The following is a 17036-nucleotide window of genomic DNA, read 5'->3' as shown; positions in this document are numbered from 1 at the left end:
CCTCATGAGTCCTTACAAGGCGTTTCCCTCATTGGGCTTCCTTTTCTTGTCTGCAAAGTGGGGTGGCAGTGCCTCGAATCTGTTTCGGTCTGCAAGTCCTCAGTTGCTGATGATCTAGGAGCAGGGCTGAGCCAGAGGAAGGCATGGGGTGGGGGGTGCAGCAGGGAGGCAGAGATGGAATGGGGGGCCGGGGGGGGGGCTGGGCAAGGCTGTGGAGTGGGAGGGGGTTTGAAAGCTCTGAGGAAATTCCATTGCCAGGATTGGGAAAGGGACGATCCGGAGCCTTTCAGTGAAAAGACCACAGGGTCTGAGGTGCACATGGAACCAGGTTTGAGTCCCAGGTAATCGAAAGAGATTAACCGGCGTTGACAGAGGGCTTCTCCATGCCAGCTGCAGGGCTAAGTGCGATCCTGTGCCAGCAGCCCTGTCATCACCTCCATCTTAGAGAAGAGAAAACTGGGCTTCAGAGAAGTTAAGTGACTTGCTCCAGGTAACACAGCAGTAGATAACGTGGCTGCATTTGGGGCCCTTGCATGACTGTTCTTGTGCCTTTGCTCACCAGCTCTGTGACTTGAATCTTAAGGCTAAGAAATCCTTTAAGCCAAATCACCTCTCTGAAATTCCATTTCTTATGAAGATATAAAAATGATTTATTTCCTTGCCTGAGAATTTTTTTTTTAAAAAACTCGGGCCTCTCCATATATTCTCTGGGTTTCAGTTTTCTAATCTCTGATATGGAAGCATCATACCTACAGAGGGGGTTGTTGGTGGGGGGAGAAGATGAGATGAGGGAGCTGAAGAAAGCGCCCCGCACCATCCCGCCTTGCACACACAACTCTTCTCCCCCCCGGGCGACTGTGATGATGGGTGGGAAGGACACACTGTAAAGTGCTGTGCCCAACTGCCTGATGGCATTTGCGATCTTGCCCGCCTTTGCTGCTGTGGCTGGGAAGCACTCAGCTTCTTTTCTAGTCACTGATCTGATATTCGCCTGGTCTCCAAGCTCATCCTTTTAAATATGGAGTGAGCCCGCTGGCCGGCCAGGATTATTTTTGGTTGGAATGCAAGGCAGGGTGGCCGGGTCCTAGCAGCAGGTAAGGCAGGGCCAGGTCAAGGCCCACCCAAGCAGACCGTGGCGGAGGGGCGGGGAGCATCTGTGTCCCGCAGCTCACCCCATTCCGCCAGCCTCCTGCGCCCTAATCTTCATTGTAAGCCCCTGGCAGCAGCTGCCCTGATCCCTGCAGGAAGCTCTCGCCTTATCCCAGAGCCTGGCCCCAGGAGAAGGCACTGAAGCGAGTCAGAAAAAGCTTAACTTCCTCAGGATCTTTCTGGAAGGGATGTCTCTCCATCAGGGGAAGTCGTGGGGCTCAGATGAGAGGGAAGAAGCACTTTACGTACAGAAAAAAACAGCAAGGGGGCTGTTGTCCTTGCTTTACCTTCAGGGGCATTGCTGAGGGGGCAGTGTGATTGAGCCTTGTCCCCACTGTTAGCCCGGAAACAGAGACGAAGCGTCACAGGGAAGATAGAAGGAGGATCACGAGCAGTGGGCCAACGAGCATGAGCTGTTTGTGGGCAGTTTGCTGGGGTCTGGGAGCCGGGCTGGTGGAGGCTGAGCCCCAGCTCTGCCCTTCAGGAGCTCACTCCATGAGACTGATTTGTTTGCTCAGAGCCTCAGTCTGCCAATCTACAAAATGGGCAAATAGCATGCACCCCCCCCCCCCCACACACACACCCCTGGGTGACTGTGAGGACAAGGACATGCTGGTGAGATGTTCCTGTTTGCTTTGAATGAGGGCAGCCCCTGAAATGGTATGGCCTCCCAAAGTGACCTCCTTAAAGAGGCTCGGGCTCTTGGGCTCTAAGAGCTGGGTGTTTGTGACCACACAGCGGGGTTACCCTGGAGACACATACCTCTTTCTGCGCCTGGTCTAAAAACGGCCTGAGAGTAAGGGCCTGGGTTGTGTCGGCAATCTCTTCTGACACCCCCAGGGCATGGGGCCAGCTTGGGTGTGAACAGTTCTTCCTGAGCCTTCATCCCAGGGTTTACGCTTCACTCCTGCTGATTCTTCCCGGACCCTTTCTGTAGCTAATCACTGATTTCCCCCCCCCCCCCCCCCCGCCAAGGAGGCAGGGATTAGAAAGCTCTTTTTAAGTGACGACAACTGGGGTTCAGAAGAGTTATTATTCCAAGGGTCACTTCTAAAAAGCAGCAGGGTTAGGACCTAAACTCGGGGCTCCTGTCCTATGGACAGTATGTTTGCTGTAGCACCCCACAGCACCCACAGGGCCCTCGAAGGCACCTCTTTACTCCCACAGAGGCACCCTGTGCATGTCCCTGGGAACACCCCACAGCACTCCAGCGCTTCCTGTGGTGCCCATTGAGGCACCTAGGGCATTCAAGACGCATCCCCCGGGACTCACAGCATCACCTATGGCATTCATGTGGTCCCCATGTGTCCACAGAGCACCCTGCGTGACACTGCCCCCCCTCCCCCAGCTCCCACGGTGGCCCTGCTCCACCCAACCTTGCCCAGAGTTTGGAGTTCAGACGGAAAGGGAAGTCCCGTGCTGTTTTTCCTCCCCAGCCAGCCCTCTACAGCAGGCCAAGTGAATGAGTGAAGGCATTTTCTAGGAGGCCTCAGGCTCTTCTTCCTGCTGAGATCTGACAGTGAGAAGCAGGTGGCCAGTAGGGGTGGGTGGTGGCGAAGGAGCAGAGCCAATACCTCCTTATCTATTTTTCCTTCTGCTGCTCGTGCTTTTGGTGTCACCTCTAAGAATCCATTGCCAAATCCAAGGTCATAAAGATTTACCTCTGTGTTTTCTTCTGAGAGTTTTAGGGCTTTAGTTCTTAGATGTAGGTCATTGATCCATTCTGAGTTAATTTTTGCCTATGGTGTGAGGCAGGGGTCCAATTTCATTCTTTGGCACGTGGGTATCAAGTTCGTCTGGGACCACTGTTGAAGAAACTGTTCTGTCCCCATTGAAGAGTCTTGGCACCCTTGTTGCAAACCCACTAGCCATGATGTATAGGTTTGTTTCTGGGTTCTCAAGTCTATTTCACCAGTCTATGTGTCTAGCCTTATGCCAGTACCATGCTCTTTTGTTTACTGTAGCTTTGGGTGTAACTCGTGGAGGACTATTAGTATATTTTAAATCTGCCCAAAGGATTCCAATGTGCAACTTAGATTAGACACTACTGGCATTTAGAGGAAGATGAGGCAGAGTCTGGGAGGCTGGGTGGGAGGTTGCCAGAATGATTCTGGGCAGGGCAGGTGGAGAACATGTGACCCTGAGCTAAAGCTTCAATCATGGGGACAAGGAGACCATGATGGAGTCAAAAGAGATTAGTGAGGGGGGTGTCCTGATTCTCCTTTATTCCACCAAGGCTTTGGCGATGCCAAAGGTGGGAACAGAAGCCAGTGGTCCGGATGAGCTCGATTAGCCTCCTACCCACCCCCAGTGTGACATGGAGGAAGCCCCTGGGTCTCAGTCCAGCTCTGCTCCACTGCGTGACCTTGGGCAAGTTGTTCCAGCATTCTGAGCACCTTCATTGCCTCTGTAAGGTGAATCCATATTCTCTGGCTGCTCATGCAAAGGGTTGGACAAGGGTCAGACGGGTCAGCTTCTCCGAGGCTGGAAGGGGCTTAAAGGCAACTGACAGAATGCTTGGCAGATTCTCTGCCCCAAAGTTCTTGCCAGGTGGTTACCAGTAGCTGCCTGTCTCTAGGGACTTGTGCTTCGTGGCTTCTACTGCAGCCTGCGCTGTCTTGGGCTACCTTGGGCTGTCTCTAACAAGTGAAGTCCAAGTGTCTCCTTGTGCTGCCTTGAAATCTATCTTCTTGTCCCCCCATCTACTTCCCCCAAATCTGCTCTGTGGGGCTGCACAGAACAAGCACCACTCCTTTCCCTTGAGACCCTTCTCCTGCATCCCACCCCCCAATCATACCTTCTCAGCTGCTGGCTGCAAGGGCATACTCACCTCCACCGTCCTCTGTGGATGCAGGTCTAGATCCTCTCTGGACTGCTTGCTCTCTTGACCCCCACCTCTGGGAGGACTCTAGCCTGAACTTGGCACTGTTATAGTTCAGCCCTCAGAGCGGAGGCCAGAGCTCCAGCTGTGTGCTGAGCCCAGCCAAGGTGGGTGGGACCATCACCTCCCCCCATCCAGACCTTTTATATCTGTTCATAGAGCCAGTGTGGTTTTGGGGTCCCGTGACTCCCCCATCCTCGTTGGATTCAAGCTGCCATCTTTTTGTTGACCAGGTAGGAAAGGGATTCAGTCTTGCTACAGCGATCACACTTTCCCCTGTGTTATTTACACGTTACAAAGCAGGTTCGCCGAGGGGGAGAGCATAGCTTTGGTATCAGATGCATTTCAGGGCAATTTTTTAGCTTCGGGGCAAGTGAACTCAGTTAAATCTTCTGTTAGATGAAGACAAATTGCAATTGGAGGCTTCATGGTCAAGATTACATGAGATGACGGATATCAAGTGAGTAGCCCACTGCCTGGGAAGGAGTCAGCCTTCCAGAAAGCGGTGGATCTCATTCCCTGGGACATCCCAGTACCGCCGTTGTTTTTTGTCCAGTTCGGACTGGTGGGACGCAAGTCTGAGTTTACACACAGGAAGGAACAGCAGCCCCAGGCCTCATCTCCCTCCTGGCTTCCCCCTCCCTCTCTGGGACACGTTTGTGAGGAGACAGGGTGACAGGTTCTCACCACCCCAGTTTCCTGCTTACTCAGCCCACCGTCTGCCAGAACTTCCTGGCCTCAGGCCAGCGCTGTGTCCACATGTGACTCATGACAGCAACCTGGTCCTCCTCTGCCCTCGAGGCTATCGTCCATCCCGAACCTTTTCCTTCTTTTCTTTTTCAAGCCGTTTGAAGTTTGCGCGAGAAGGTCCATCCCAGGACCACATCCCCATTGCCCGACGGGAGCTCAGCCGGTGGAGGTTTTCCCTCCGCAGGGCACCCCCCTCCCTCCCGGACCTGGCTGGCTCCCTCTGTGGGGGGAACCACTTCTTAACATCAAGGAGAGATTAATGATAAGTCTAAGTTTCCTCATCTAAAGAATGAGCAAACTATTGCTTTCCCATTCGTGCGGCAAAAAGTAGAAAAACATGCCCTTAAAAGGCTTTCTTCTGTCCAGCACAGGGAACTATTTCCAATCTCTTAGGCTAGAACACAATGGAAGATAGTATGAGAAAAAAATGTATATAGATGATACATGACCGGGTCACTGTGCTGTATAGCAGGAATGGACACAACGCCGTCAATCAATGACACTTTAATAAAACAGTTTTAAAGGCTTTATTTTAATTTTCTAATAATGACATATATCCACATGATCAATCACAGCTAAAGAACTTCCAAACAGCCAGGTGCAGCAGAGAGGGAGGGAGTGGAAACCCCACTTCCAGATGAATGTCAGCATCAGAGAGGGTGAGTGACTTCTTCGAGGTCACACAGCGGTGGAAGGTAGAGTGGGGTGTAGTCTGCGGGGCCTGTGAGTCTTCTGACCTGGGCTGGTGATCATCCTGCTGCAGCCACCACCTCTTTGACATGAGAAGACATGAATGAGGCCATTCCCTGTGGTCGAAGGTTCTCCAAGGCGTCCTCCCTTTCTGGGCCATGGGTGGGGCTATGTTATGCAAGAAAGTCACTGTGGGATGGAGGATGGAGATTGGGCTCTGGACTCTGAAGCCTTTTTTTTTTTTTTTTTCTTTTTAGGACCACATCTGAGGCATATGGAGGTTCCCAGGCTAGGGATCGAATCAGAGCTGCAGCTGCCGGCCTCCACCACAGCCACAGCCACTTGGGATCTGAGCCACATCTGCGACCAACACCACAGCTCATGGCAACACCAGATCCTTCACCCATAGAACAAGACCAGGGCTTGAACCTGCGTCCTCATGGATGCTCGTCAGATTTGTTTCTGCTGAGCCACGACGGGAACTCTTTTTTTTTTTTTTTTTAAAGAAAAAAATAGACTTATTTTCTAGAGCAGTTTTAGGTTCACAGCAAAACTGAGGGGAAAGTAAGTACAAAGCGTTCTCACATCCTTGCTGTCCGTACACATCCCTACACACGCGTACAGCCGCCTCTGCTGCTGACATCGCGCACCCAGCGGCACCTATATTACAGCTGATGAACCTACATTGACAGGCTGTTGTCACCCCAAGCCCACTGTTTACACGGTGTTCTCTGTTGGTGCTGACCATTCATTCTATGGGTTTTGACACATGGATAATGACGTGGATCCCCCACGATGGTACCATACAGAGTAGTTTCCCTGCCCTAACAATCCTCTGTGCTCCGCCACTTCATCCCTCCCGCCCCACTGAGCCCTGGCCACCACTGATCTTTTTACTGTCTGCATAGTTCTGCCTGTTTCTGCACGTCCTAGAGTTGGAATCACACAGTACGGAGCCTTTTCAGATTGGCTTCCTTCACTTGGGAATATGCACGGAAGGTTCTTCCATGTCTTTTCATGTTTTCCTAGCCGAACTTCTTTTTTCTCCTATTTTTTTTTTAAATGGTGGTAAAATATATATAACCAGCATTTATTGTTTTGACCATTAAGTGTATTCATATTGTTGTGCAACCATCACCACCATCCATCTCCAGAACGCTTTGCATCTTGCAAAACCCAAACATACCCATTAAACAATCACGCCCTATTTCCCCCTCCTCCCAGACCCTGGCAAACGCCACTCTACTTTCTGTCACTGATTTTAACTCCTCTAAGAACCTTGCATCAGTGGAATCGTACTTTATTATTATTATTATTTTTTTTTTTTACGGGTAGAACACTATTTTTATTAAATTCACTGACATTGGTAAATTCTGAGAGGTATTAAGGGTGTAAGGTCAAACAGCACAACATAACAGCAAAATTTAAGGGGTCGTGTAACTATCCTGTATGGGGACATGCCCTGCAGGATAAAAGCTGCCAGGAGTCCGGCCCTTGGTTGCTGACCTCAGATAAGACACCAGTCTTGTCCGCTTATAAAGACTTCAGGACCAACAGCAACAGGATTGGAAAGAATCGATTCAAGATGGGGGCCGGTCTGAATCCGGATTAGCTGGGATCGGTAGAATGGCTCGTGGACTGTTCTGAAATCACTGGTTTCCAGGTCTTAAGATGCTTTTCCCAGACAGAGTTTATTATTTTTTTATTGGCTTATTTCACTTTGCGTAAAGTCCCCAAGTTTTACCCATGTTATATTACTTGTCAGAATTTCCTTCCTTTTTAAAGCTGAATGATATTCCACATGTGGCGTATCCATTCATCTGCGCAGGGACACTTGGATTGCATCCACATTTTTAGCGATGGTGAATGATGCTTCTTAGTTCATTTCTTTTTAGCCTTGAGTAATACTCCATTGTCTGGATGAACCACGGTTCGTTTACCCATTTTTTGCTTCTAAGTTTTGGCAATGTGGATAAAGCTGCTATAAACTTCTGCGGTTTTGGTGTGGATCTAAGTTTGTAGCTCATTTATGTAAATACCAAGAAGCACAACTATTGGATTGTATGGTAAGAGCTATGTTTAAATGTGTGAGAAGTTGCCAAACTGTCTTCCAGAGTGACTACGTTTTGCATTTCCACTAAACAATGAATGAGAGTTCCTGTTGGTCCACATCTTGGACAGCATTTGGTGGTGTTAGTGCTTTGGGTTTTGGCCATTTTTATAGGTGTATTGGGTATTCGATCTTATTTTAATCTGCAATTCCCTGATCGCATATGGTGTAAAGCATCTTTTTATATACTTGTGTTCCATCTATGTATTTTTGATGAGTTGTCGGTTCAGGTCTTTTGTCATTTTTAAGTTGGGTTATTTGTTTACTTATTGTTGAGTTTTACGACAAGTTTACAGACTTACAAGTTCTCTATATATTTTGTATAATGGTCCTTTATCTTTTCATCTCTTGCAAACATTTTCTCCCAGTCTATCTATGGCTTCTTCTTGTTTCTCTCTCTCTCTCTTTTTTTTTTTTTGCTTTTTAGGGCAGCATCCATGGCATATGGAAATTCCAAGGCTAGGGGTCAAATTGGTGTCATAGCTGCCGGCCTATACCACAGCCACAGCAACACAGGATCGGAGCTGCATCTGTGACCTCTACCACAGCTCATGGCAATCCCAGATCCTTAACTCTCTGAGCAAGGCCAGGGACTGAACCTGCATCCTCATGGATACTAGTTGGATTGGTTTCCACCGCACCACAACAGTAACTCCCTGGCTTCTTATTCCCTTGATAATATCTTTCACAGAACGGAATTTTAAAATTTTAATCAAGTCTAGCTTATCAATTATTTCTTTCATGAATTATGATGTTGTTGTCTAACGAGTCATCCAGATCTTTCTCCTATCTTATCTTCTAGGCATTTCATAGTTTCATATTTTACCTTTAAGTCTGTAATCCATGTTGAGGTGATTTTTGTGATGGTTATAAGATCTGTGTCTAGATTTATTTTTTTGCATGTGGCTGTCTAGCTTGTCTAGCGTCATTTGTTGAAAAGACTACTTCTTCCCCTCTGTACTACCTTTGATCCTTTGTCAAAGATCAGTTGGCTGTATTATGTGAGTCTATGGTCTTCATTCTGTTCCATTGATCTAGTCTGTCTTTTCCTTTCCAGCACCACACTTGTCTTGATCACTGTAGCCAGAGAGTAAGTCTTGAAGTCAGGTGGTGTCAGTCTTCCGACTTCGTTCTTTTCCTCCAGTGTAGTGTTGGCCATCCTGGGTCTTTTGTTTCTCCATATAAACTTTAGAATCAATTCGTTAATATCCACAAAACGGCTTGCTGAGATTGATTGAGGTTGCATGGAATCTATAGATTAAGTTGGGAAGAACTGACGTCTTAACAATATTGAGTCTTCCTATCCATGAACATGGAATAGCTCTCTAATATTTAGCTCCTCCTTGATGTTTCTCATCATAGTTTTGTAGTTTTCCCTCATATACATCTTATACATTGTGTTAAATTTATACCTGTGTTTTGTTTCTTTTGGTGCCAATGAAAATGTATTATTAGATGAAAATAAGACAGGAATGTTCCGCCCAGAGGCCAATTGTCAGCCTAAAGTAAACCCCTGCTGTTCTGGATGTGCGATGTTGGTACAGGAGGAGTACCCTGTGTTCTCACCCCTCCTGTGTATTTGCTTTGATTTAGAAAGTGGTTATGTAATTTCTTTCTTTTTTTTTTTTTTGTCTTTGCTATTTCTTTGGGCTGCTCCCGTGGCATATGGAGCTTCCCAGGCTAGGGGTTGAATCGGAGCTGGAGCCACTGGCCTACGCCAGAGCCACAGCAATGCGGGATCCGAGCCGCATCTGCGACCTACACCACAGCTCACGGCAACACTGGATCCTTAACCCACTGAGCAAGGGCAGGGACCGAACCCGCAACCTCATGGTTCCTAGTCGGATTCGTGAACCACTGTGCCACGACGGGAACTCCTTTTTTTTTTTTTTTTTTGTCTTTGCTATTTCTTTGGGTTATGTAATTTCTTAGTTCTTTATTCTGTCGCTTACTCATTATAGTAAAATATATGTAGTAAAATGGGATATGCTTCTTTGTTGCAGTAAAATATCCTTATATGGACTTTCAAATAATTCAGGATTTTAAATAATTATAGTTGATTCATGCATTCAGAATCTAAATAATGGGGAAGTTCAATTGCAAACTTTGGTCACATTTCATTAATTAGAGAGATGATAATTCTAAAGGGAAATATATTAGGAAAAAAGAAGTCAGTACAGATTGAGATCACCTCAATGTTGTCTGCAGAAGTGTGTTGTGTTTATTAAAATGTGCATGAAAGTACGAACCATTAAAAAAAAAAGAAAATGTGTTATTATTATTTTTAATTTCCAATTCCACTTGTTCATTGCTGGTGTATAGAGAAGCAGTGAAATCTTGTACACTAAACCTGTATCCTGCAACCTTGTGTTACTATAAATACTTATTAGTTCTAAGAGTTTTTTTGGTCACTTCTTTCAGATTTTGTACATAGACAGTTATGCATAGAGTAGATGTCATATGTGAACAAAAGCAGTTTTATTTCTTCCCTCCCAACTATAAAATTAAAACACATGTATATATTTACAGAGCTTCCTTCCAGATCTGTGCAAGTGAAAACTATGTCCTATTGAATCAGCTAGGACTATCAGTACAGTACTAAAAAGCGGTGGTGAGAGGGGATGTTCTCGCCTTATTCCTAGTCTTAATGGGAACGTTTCTAGTTTCTTACCATTAAGGATGATGTTAGTTGTAGGTTATTTGGTAGATATTCTTGTTCAAGTTGAGAAAATTCCCCTTTCTAGTTTGTTGAGTTTTTTTTTTAAAATCATAAACAGGTATTAGATCTTGTCACATGCTTTTTCTGCATCTATTAATACAATCATGTGATTTTTCCCCCCTTCTTTCGCCTGCTGATATAGTGGATTACATAAGTTGGGCCAGTCTTGCCTACCTGGGGTAAATCCCATTTGGTCATAGTGTTTAATTCTTTCATACTTTTTTTCAATTCTATTTGCTAATATTTTGTTGAGGATTTTGCATCTATGTTCGTAAGAGATATTGGTCTTCAGTTTTCTTCTAATGTCTATTTTGGTTTTGGTATTAGGTTAGTACTGGTCTCATGGAATGAGTTAGAAAGTATTTTTTTCTGCTAGCATCTTCTGGAAGAGATTGTTATGAATTGGTATACTTTCCTTCTTAAATGTTTGGTAGAATTCACCAGTGAGTCCATTTGAGCCTGATGTTTTCTTTTTTAAGGTTATTGATTATCGATTCAATTTGTTTAATAGATACAGGCCAATTTAGATTTTCTATTTCTTCTTCTTTTTTTTTTTTGTCATTTTTAGGGCCGCACCATGGCATATGAGGGTTCCCGGGCTAGGGGTCTAATTGGAGCTACAGCTGCCAGCCTACACCACAGCCGCAGCAACACCAGATCCAAGCCTCGTCTGTGACCTACACCACAGCTCACGGCAATGCCAGATCCTTAACCCACTGAGTGAGGCCAGGAATCGAACCTGAAACCTCATGATTCCTAGTCGGATTTGTTTCCACTGCAACACGACGGGAACTCCTTTATTTCTTCTTGTATGAGTTTTGGTGGATTGGGTCTTCCAAGGAATTGGTCTGTTTCATCTAGGTTATCAAATTTATGGGCATAGAATTACTCATAGGATTCTTTCATTTCCCTTTTCATGCTCATGGGGAACTATAATGATATCCTTTCTTTCATTTCTGATATTAATCACTTGTATCTTCTCTCTTTTTTTCATAGTCTAGCTGGAGGCTTTTCCATTTTATCAACTTTCTCAAAGAAGAAGATTTTGATTTCGTTGATTTTTTTCTACTGATTTTCTTTTCTTTGAAGCCTATATATTTATTTATTTTTTTATTTTTTCTCTTTATAGGGCTGCACCTACAGCATGTGGAAGTTCCCAAGCTAGCGGTCGAATTGGAGCTGCAGCTGCCAGCCCACACCACAGCCACAACCATAGCAACACCAGATCTGAGCCGCATTGCTTGCAGCAACGCTGGATCCTTAACCCACTGAATGAGGCCAGGGATCGAACCCTCATCCTCATGGATGCTAATTGGGTTCTTAACTTGCTGAGCCACAATGGGAACTCCTGAAGCCTCTATTTTATTTTATTTTATTTTATTTTATTTTATTTTATTTTATTTTTTGTCTTTTTGCTATTTATTTGGGCCGCTTCCGTGGCATATGGAGGTTCCCAGGCTGGGGGTCGAATCGGAGCTGTAGCCACCGGCCTACGCCAGAGCCACAGCAACGCGGGATCCGAGCCGCGTCTGCAACCTACACCACAGCTCACGGCAACGCCGGATCCTTAACCCACTGAGCAAGGGCAGGGACCGAACCCGCAACCTCATGGTTCCTAGTCGGATTCGTTAACCACTGCGCCACGACGGGAACTCCCTGAAGCCTCTATTTTAATCATGGATTTGTCACCAGCTATCTCAGGGGTCTTGAGGGTAAATCCCTTCCATTCTCTGAGTCTCAGTTTCCGCATTTGCAGAATGGCGTGGTGGCAACAATATCCAGTCCAGAGTTGGTTTGACAGCAGATGTCAAGTGTGAATCCACATTCACTGATTCACTAAGTGTTTGTTGAGCCACTTCTAGGTACTGGGTTCTGCTCTATATGCTGGAAATATCGTAGTGAACGGAAGAGCCAAGTCCCTGCCCTCGTGGAGTTTGGTTTCTAGTTGGAGGAGACAGACTGAACACATAAACTGAGTGTCAGGCAGTATTAGAGGCAGGAAGGAACAGGGAGTGGCCAGGAATGTGCTCTTGGATGGGGGACATCCTGATCAGATGTCCTGAGCCAAGACCTGCAGGCAGTGAGGAGCGAGCCTTGACTTCAGCTGCGGAAGAGCCTTCCTTGCGGAGGGAATAGCAGGAGTAAGGGCTGTTAGGCAGGTGGTGGCTGGCATGTCAGAGTGCCAGCCTGGAGGCCAGGGTGCTGGAGCAAGGGAGGTAAGGAAGGACAGGCCGCAGGAGGGAGCAGCCAGCCGGGTAAGGACTTTGGATTTTGATTCTTTTTGGGGGGGCCATGCCTACAGCATGTGGAAGTTTCCAGCCAGGGATCTTCACAGCAGTGACAACATCAGATCCTTAACTCACTGAGCCACCAGGGAACTCCCTGGATTTTGCTTCTAAATATAATGGGAAGCCAGTGTACAAGCAAGAGACGGGATCAGTTGTACACTTTCCCAAGATCACTCCGGCTGTGGGATGGAGGACAGACTGTATGGGACTGGAGGCTGGTATTCGAATCCAGATGGGCGTTGAGGTGGTTTGGATGGGGTGGAAGGGAAATAGAGGCATCCAGGATGACTGTAGAGTTTTGCAAACGGAGAAGCCTGGGTGAGCCAGGCTGTGATGGAAGGTGAGGGGAACATACTGAGTTCTCTTTGGAGGCATTTAAGTGGAAACATGTATTCATCCAGGTGGAGGTGGCAAGAACACGGATGCAAACCAACCCGGAGTTCAGGGGTGAGGTCCGGGCTGGAGAGAGAAAATCGGGGAGTCATCAGCTTATAGAGTATTTCAAGCCTTATGCCTCAGTGAGATCCTGGGGGGGTGAACGTAGATGGAAGAGATCAGGGGAGGCAGGATCTCGGATAACCTGCGGAAGATGCCCACTAGCGGCTACCAGAGCTGCCCAGGGTGCAGCGCATTCAGGACAGCAGGACCCACAGATCTTATTTTTGCACTGTCCTGGGAGCTAGCACAGAAGAGAAGTCAGATGCAGGAGCAGACCCGGGGCTTAGCTTGCCCTGAAGGCGAGCACTGTTCAGCTGTCAGTGCCCCACATAAAATAGAAGAGAATGGAGTTCCCGTTGTGGCTCAGTGGAAATGAATCCGACTAGTATCCATGGGGATATGGGTTCGATCCCTGGCCTCGTTCAGTGGGTCAGAGATCTGGTGTTGCTGTGAGCTGTGGTGTAGGTTGTGGACGCGGCTCGGATCCCATGTGGCTATGGCTGTGGCTGTGGCGTAGGCTGGCAGTTGCAGCTCCCATTCAACCCCTCGCCTGGGAACTTCCATTTACCGCAGGTGCGGGCCTGAAAAGGGGGAAAAAAAAAAAGGAAGAGGAGCAGCAGGGCATACTAGGGTATGCAATGCCTGGGGACGATGATTTTAATACCTGTTGTCTCTATACAACAAAATCATTTTCAGTAATAGTGATGAAGTACAGTCTCATAATGGCCAGAAAAGAAACTCAGCGAAACCCTCCTTTCAGTGAACGGGGTCTGTATCACCAAGCAAACAGACATTACAGCACAGAAAAGGGGGGAGAAACGTCATGGCTTCATACTTTTTAACTATATTAATGGATATTTGGGGGGAAACAAGAGAGAAAAATACCCAAAGTTCTAAAAGAGTCAAACCCACAAGGTTGGGAGGATGAAAGAAAGTGGCAGCGTTGCCAATAATCCGTGCCTGTCTCCGCGGCCTTTCCATCGCGGTGCTGTCGTTGCCTGGTTCACATCTGCTATTTCAGTGTGAGCACATCCAGGGGCTGCAGATGGGAACTGTGCACAAAGGGAGCTCAGGCAGTTCTGAACGCTTCTCACCTCGAATGTGTGCAGCAGGTTCGGCTTGCATCGGGCTTGTGTGGGGGTCTGGCTGTACTAGCGGGGGGTGGTCTCCCAACGAACGTCTATGTAAACACAACATTTATTAAAGGTTAAGTAATAAAAATGTGCTCATTTGAAGCTTCCATCGGTATTATTAGAACGCAACCGTGATTACAGCGATTGTTTAGAACTTGAAGCAAGAAGCTGTTTTTTTTTTTTTTTTTTTAAGGCAGAGCGTTTTATCGACCTCATTTAGAACTGTCGGCTTTCAGTCGGATTTTATGTTCGTTTTTAAATTCCCTGCAGGTGGCTCGTGGTTCATCCCCTCTTGCCCATACCCTGCGTGCAAACAGCTCCCACTGTCCTGTGCTTGGGGTTGGTTTCCACGGAGGTTGCAGCTGTGGGGTGGAGGGGAGGGGATGGGAGATTCTGAGGAGGGGACCCTGTGTGCGACTGACCCTGCAGTGTGTGACCAGCTGGTTACCAGATGGGATGGGTACAGAAAGGCTATCTCAGCATCCAGTATACATGGAGGAGGGCAGCAGGACGGAAGCTGGCATCCCGGGGAGGGGGGGGTCTGAGTAGGTAGGCATTAAGCTCCAATTCCTAAAGGTTGCCCTGGGTCTGAGCACCGTATGTGTGCAGTGTCTGACGTTATGGAGAGTCGGGTACCCAAGGCTTCATGGGGGGGGGGGGGGGTGTGGCAGTTTGCCCTCGTGGCTGTGAGGCTTCCTGCCTCCTGGGGAAGCATCCAGCCCTGCTCAGTGGGATCGCTGCCCTCCCTCCCTCCCTCCTTCTCTCTCCTTCCCTTTCCCTTTCGGCAGAGCAGTTCGTGAAGACAGCCATTCTAATGAAAAATCTCATAAATACCAGGAGATCAGCATCCAGGACTTTGGGGGTTTTATTTCTGCTGAGACTCCCGGAGAGCCGTTTTGGTAGGAAAATAGCCCCCTCGGAGCTGAGATGTTTCTCCCAGGCTTCAAAGACGGGGCTAGCTTCTTAGGAGCACAACATCTGTTTCAACTGAACTTGAACCAAGAGGCAGGCGTGTCCCGAGGGAGAGGGACAGGGTCGGGCAGGAGGGTGCAGGATCTGCTTTCTGTCTCTGGGAGAAGCTCCCCGAGCCTGTTCCTGCTTCTGGCCTGTGTGTCCTCTTGCCAGGTGGTGGCTGAGCGGGAAATGCAAAGCCCCGGCTGCAGGTGGGGGAGGGGCGGGGGGGGTCTCAGGCTGGAGGCTGGGCTTTGTGCTGCCTGCTGTCCCAATAGCACCCAAGCCCTTGGCTGCTGAGGCCTCGGCACCCAGGAAAGGGAGCAAGGAGACCCAGGGTGATAGAGTGGCTCCTCCAGCCTGGGAGGTCCTGCCGGGCCCCAGAAGCCCCTTTCCAAGTTCGGCTTTCCGAGCCCTTGGCGCTTAGACCAACAGATCCTCCCTCCCGCCCTGTCTTCCTTGCTTTTTCCCTCTGTCATTCACTGAGCCTCCACTGGGATGCAAGGATTAAAAATTCCAATCCCCAACTTCAATGAGCTCGAAATCTAATAGAGCAACCTGATGGCTCTCGGAGATAAGAAAAGTCGAGCCCTTTGTGCGCCCGGGCATGCGTGCCAGCGCTCCCTGTTATTGTTAAAACGATAAAACAACATTACAGAGAGCTTGGGGAATGGAGGGAAGAGAAATCATTCAGTCCCTTTTTCGGGACCAGAGGCCCATTCGTTTCCTGCTTTTGTTTCCACTCAGGCGCACGTTCAGCAGAGATGCCTCCAGAAAGTCTGTTGAGTTCGGCTTCCTGCTTTTCTTTGCCCGCCAGCTCCCGCTGCAGGACAACCATGCCAGGGGCCCTGGCTGGGGCCGGGCAGCTTGCATCCAAGATCCCCCATTAAATGCTAGATGCCAGCCTCTTGGAAAGGGTTGCTAGTTAGCAAATACAACCCCAGGACGCTCAGGTAAATTTGAACTTTGCATAGACAGCGAATCTTTTTTTTTTCTGGGCAAGTATGTCCCGTCGGTATTGGTCCCGTGGACCATTTGGAACATAAGCTACAACATTATTTACTGTTTACCTGAAATTCAAACTTCACTGAGCATCTTGGATTTTATCCGGCAACTCTGTGCCTGGAGTGTCTTGTCCCATGTGTGTGGTCGATGCCGATTTGTTTCATGCTAGAGAAAACTGGCTGGCTGATAACTTTTCTTTCCCATTGCATGGGCAGCACCCTCGCTGCCTTGAATCCTAGCCCTTCTCTTGATCGTGCCTTCCCGACGAGACAGCTCCTCTCTCCACCGCACTGTGGCTTAGCGAGCTTGGAGGTTGAGGAATCCAGCCCCTCTGGTCCCTCTGAGCACATCCTTTCCACGGCCTCTTCGGGGAGCTTCCAACGACTACAGATGTTTGGTTTGCTCCCGGGAGGGAGGAGGAGGGGTTCGTGGGAGGTGAGAATTAGCTCTCCCCCCTGGACCCATGGAGCTGCTTCTTCCAGAGCCTACCAGCAAATTTGGTGGCCCTGGATAGAAGCAATGTGCTCGCCTGTGCCCTTTTGGAGAAAGCCAGGGATCAGGATGTGGGTCTGGGGCTGCAAACCCACAGAGGTTGGGGACCTCTTTCTCTCCATCAATGAACTGATTTTTCACGCTAAGGCAGCTTCAGGGAATAACACTATAAATTGAAGCGACAGACAGTAAAGGAAAAAAAAAAAAAATGATTGACTCGAGAGTGCGAAGACAGAGCGATGCCTTGTGGTTAAATGGATTTTCTGTTTAACTGAGGGTTAAGTAGAAAACTCGTTTTGATCCATCCTCTGCTGTTGCAAATCTTTCTGAAATGTATTAGCCTGCTCCCTGGGTTTCCTAAGTGCACCATAATGACCATAATTGAATCTCTTTGCTGGCAGTGCAGCCTGGCAGGAGTCGGGGGGCACCG

At 48.0% G+C, this 17036-nt stretch overlaps 1 protein-coding gene across 3 annotated transcripts in view; it reads left to right on the top strand.

Annotated features, from left to right (window-relative positions):
• The window catches only part of TSPAN18 (tetraspanin 18), a 204849-nt gene that overhangs the window by 37474 nt on the left and 150339 nt on the right, over positions 1-17036 (top strand). The window lies entirely within an intron of this gene.

The sequence above is a fragment of the Phacochoerus africanus genome, chromosome 4 (assembly GCF_016906955.1).
Source record: "Phacochoerus africanus isolate WHEZ1 chromosome 4, ROS_Pafr_v1, whole genome shotgun sequence".
In the NCBI taxonomy this organism is placed as follows: Eukaryota; Metazoa; Chordata; class Mammalia; order Artiodactyla; family Suidae; genus Phacochoerus; species Phacochoerus africanus.
The sequence above is the reverse complement of the archived record's forward strand: the minus strand, read 5'-3'. Positions and strand labels throughout refer to the sequence as shown.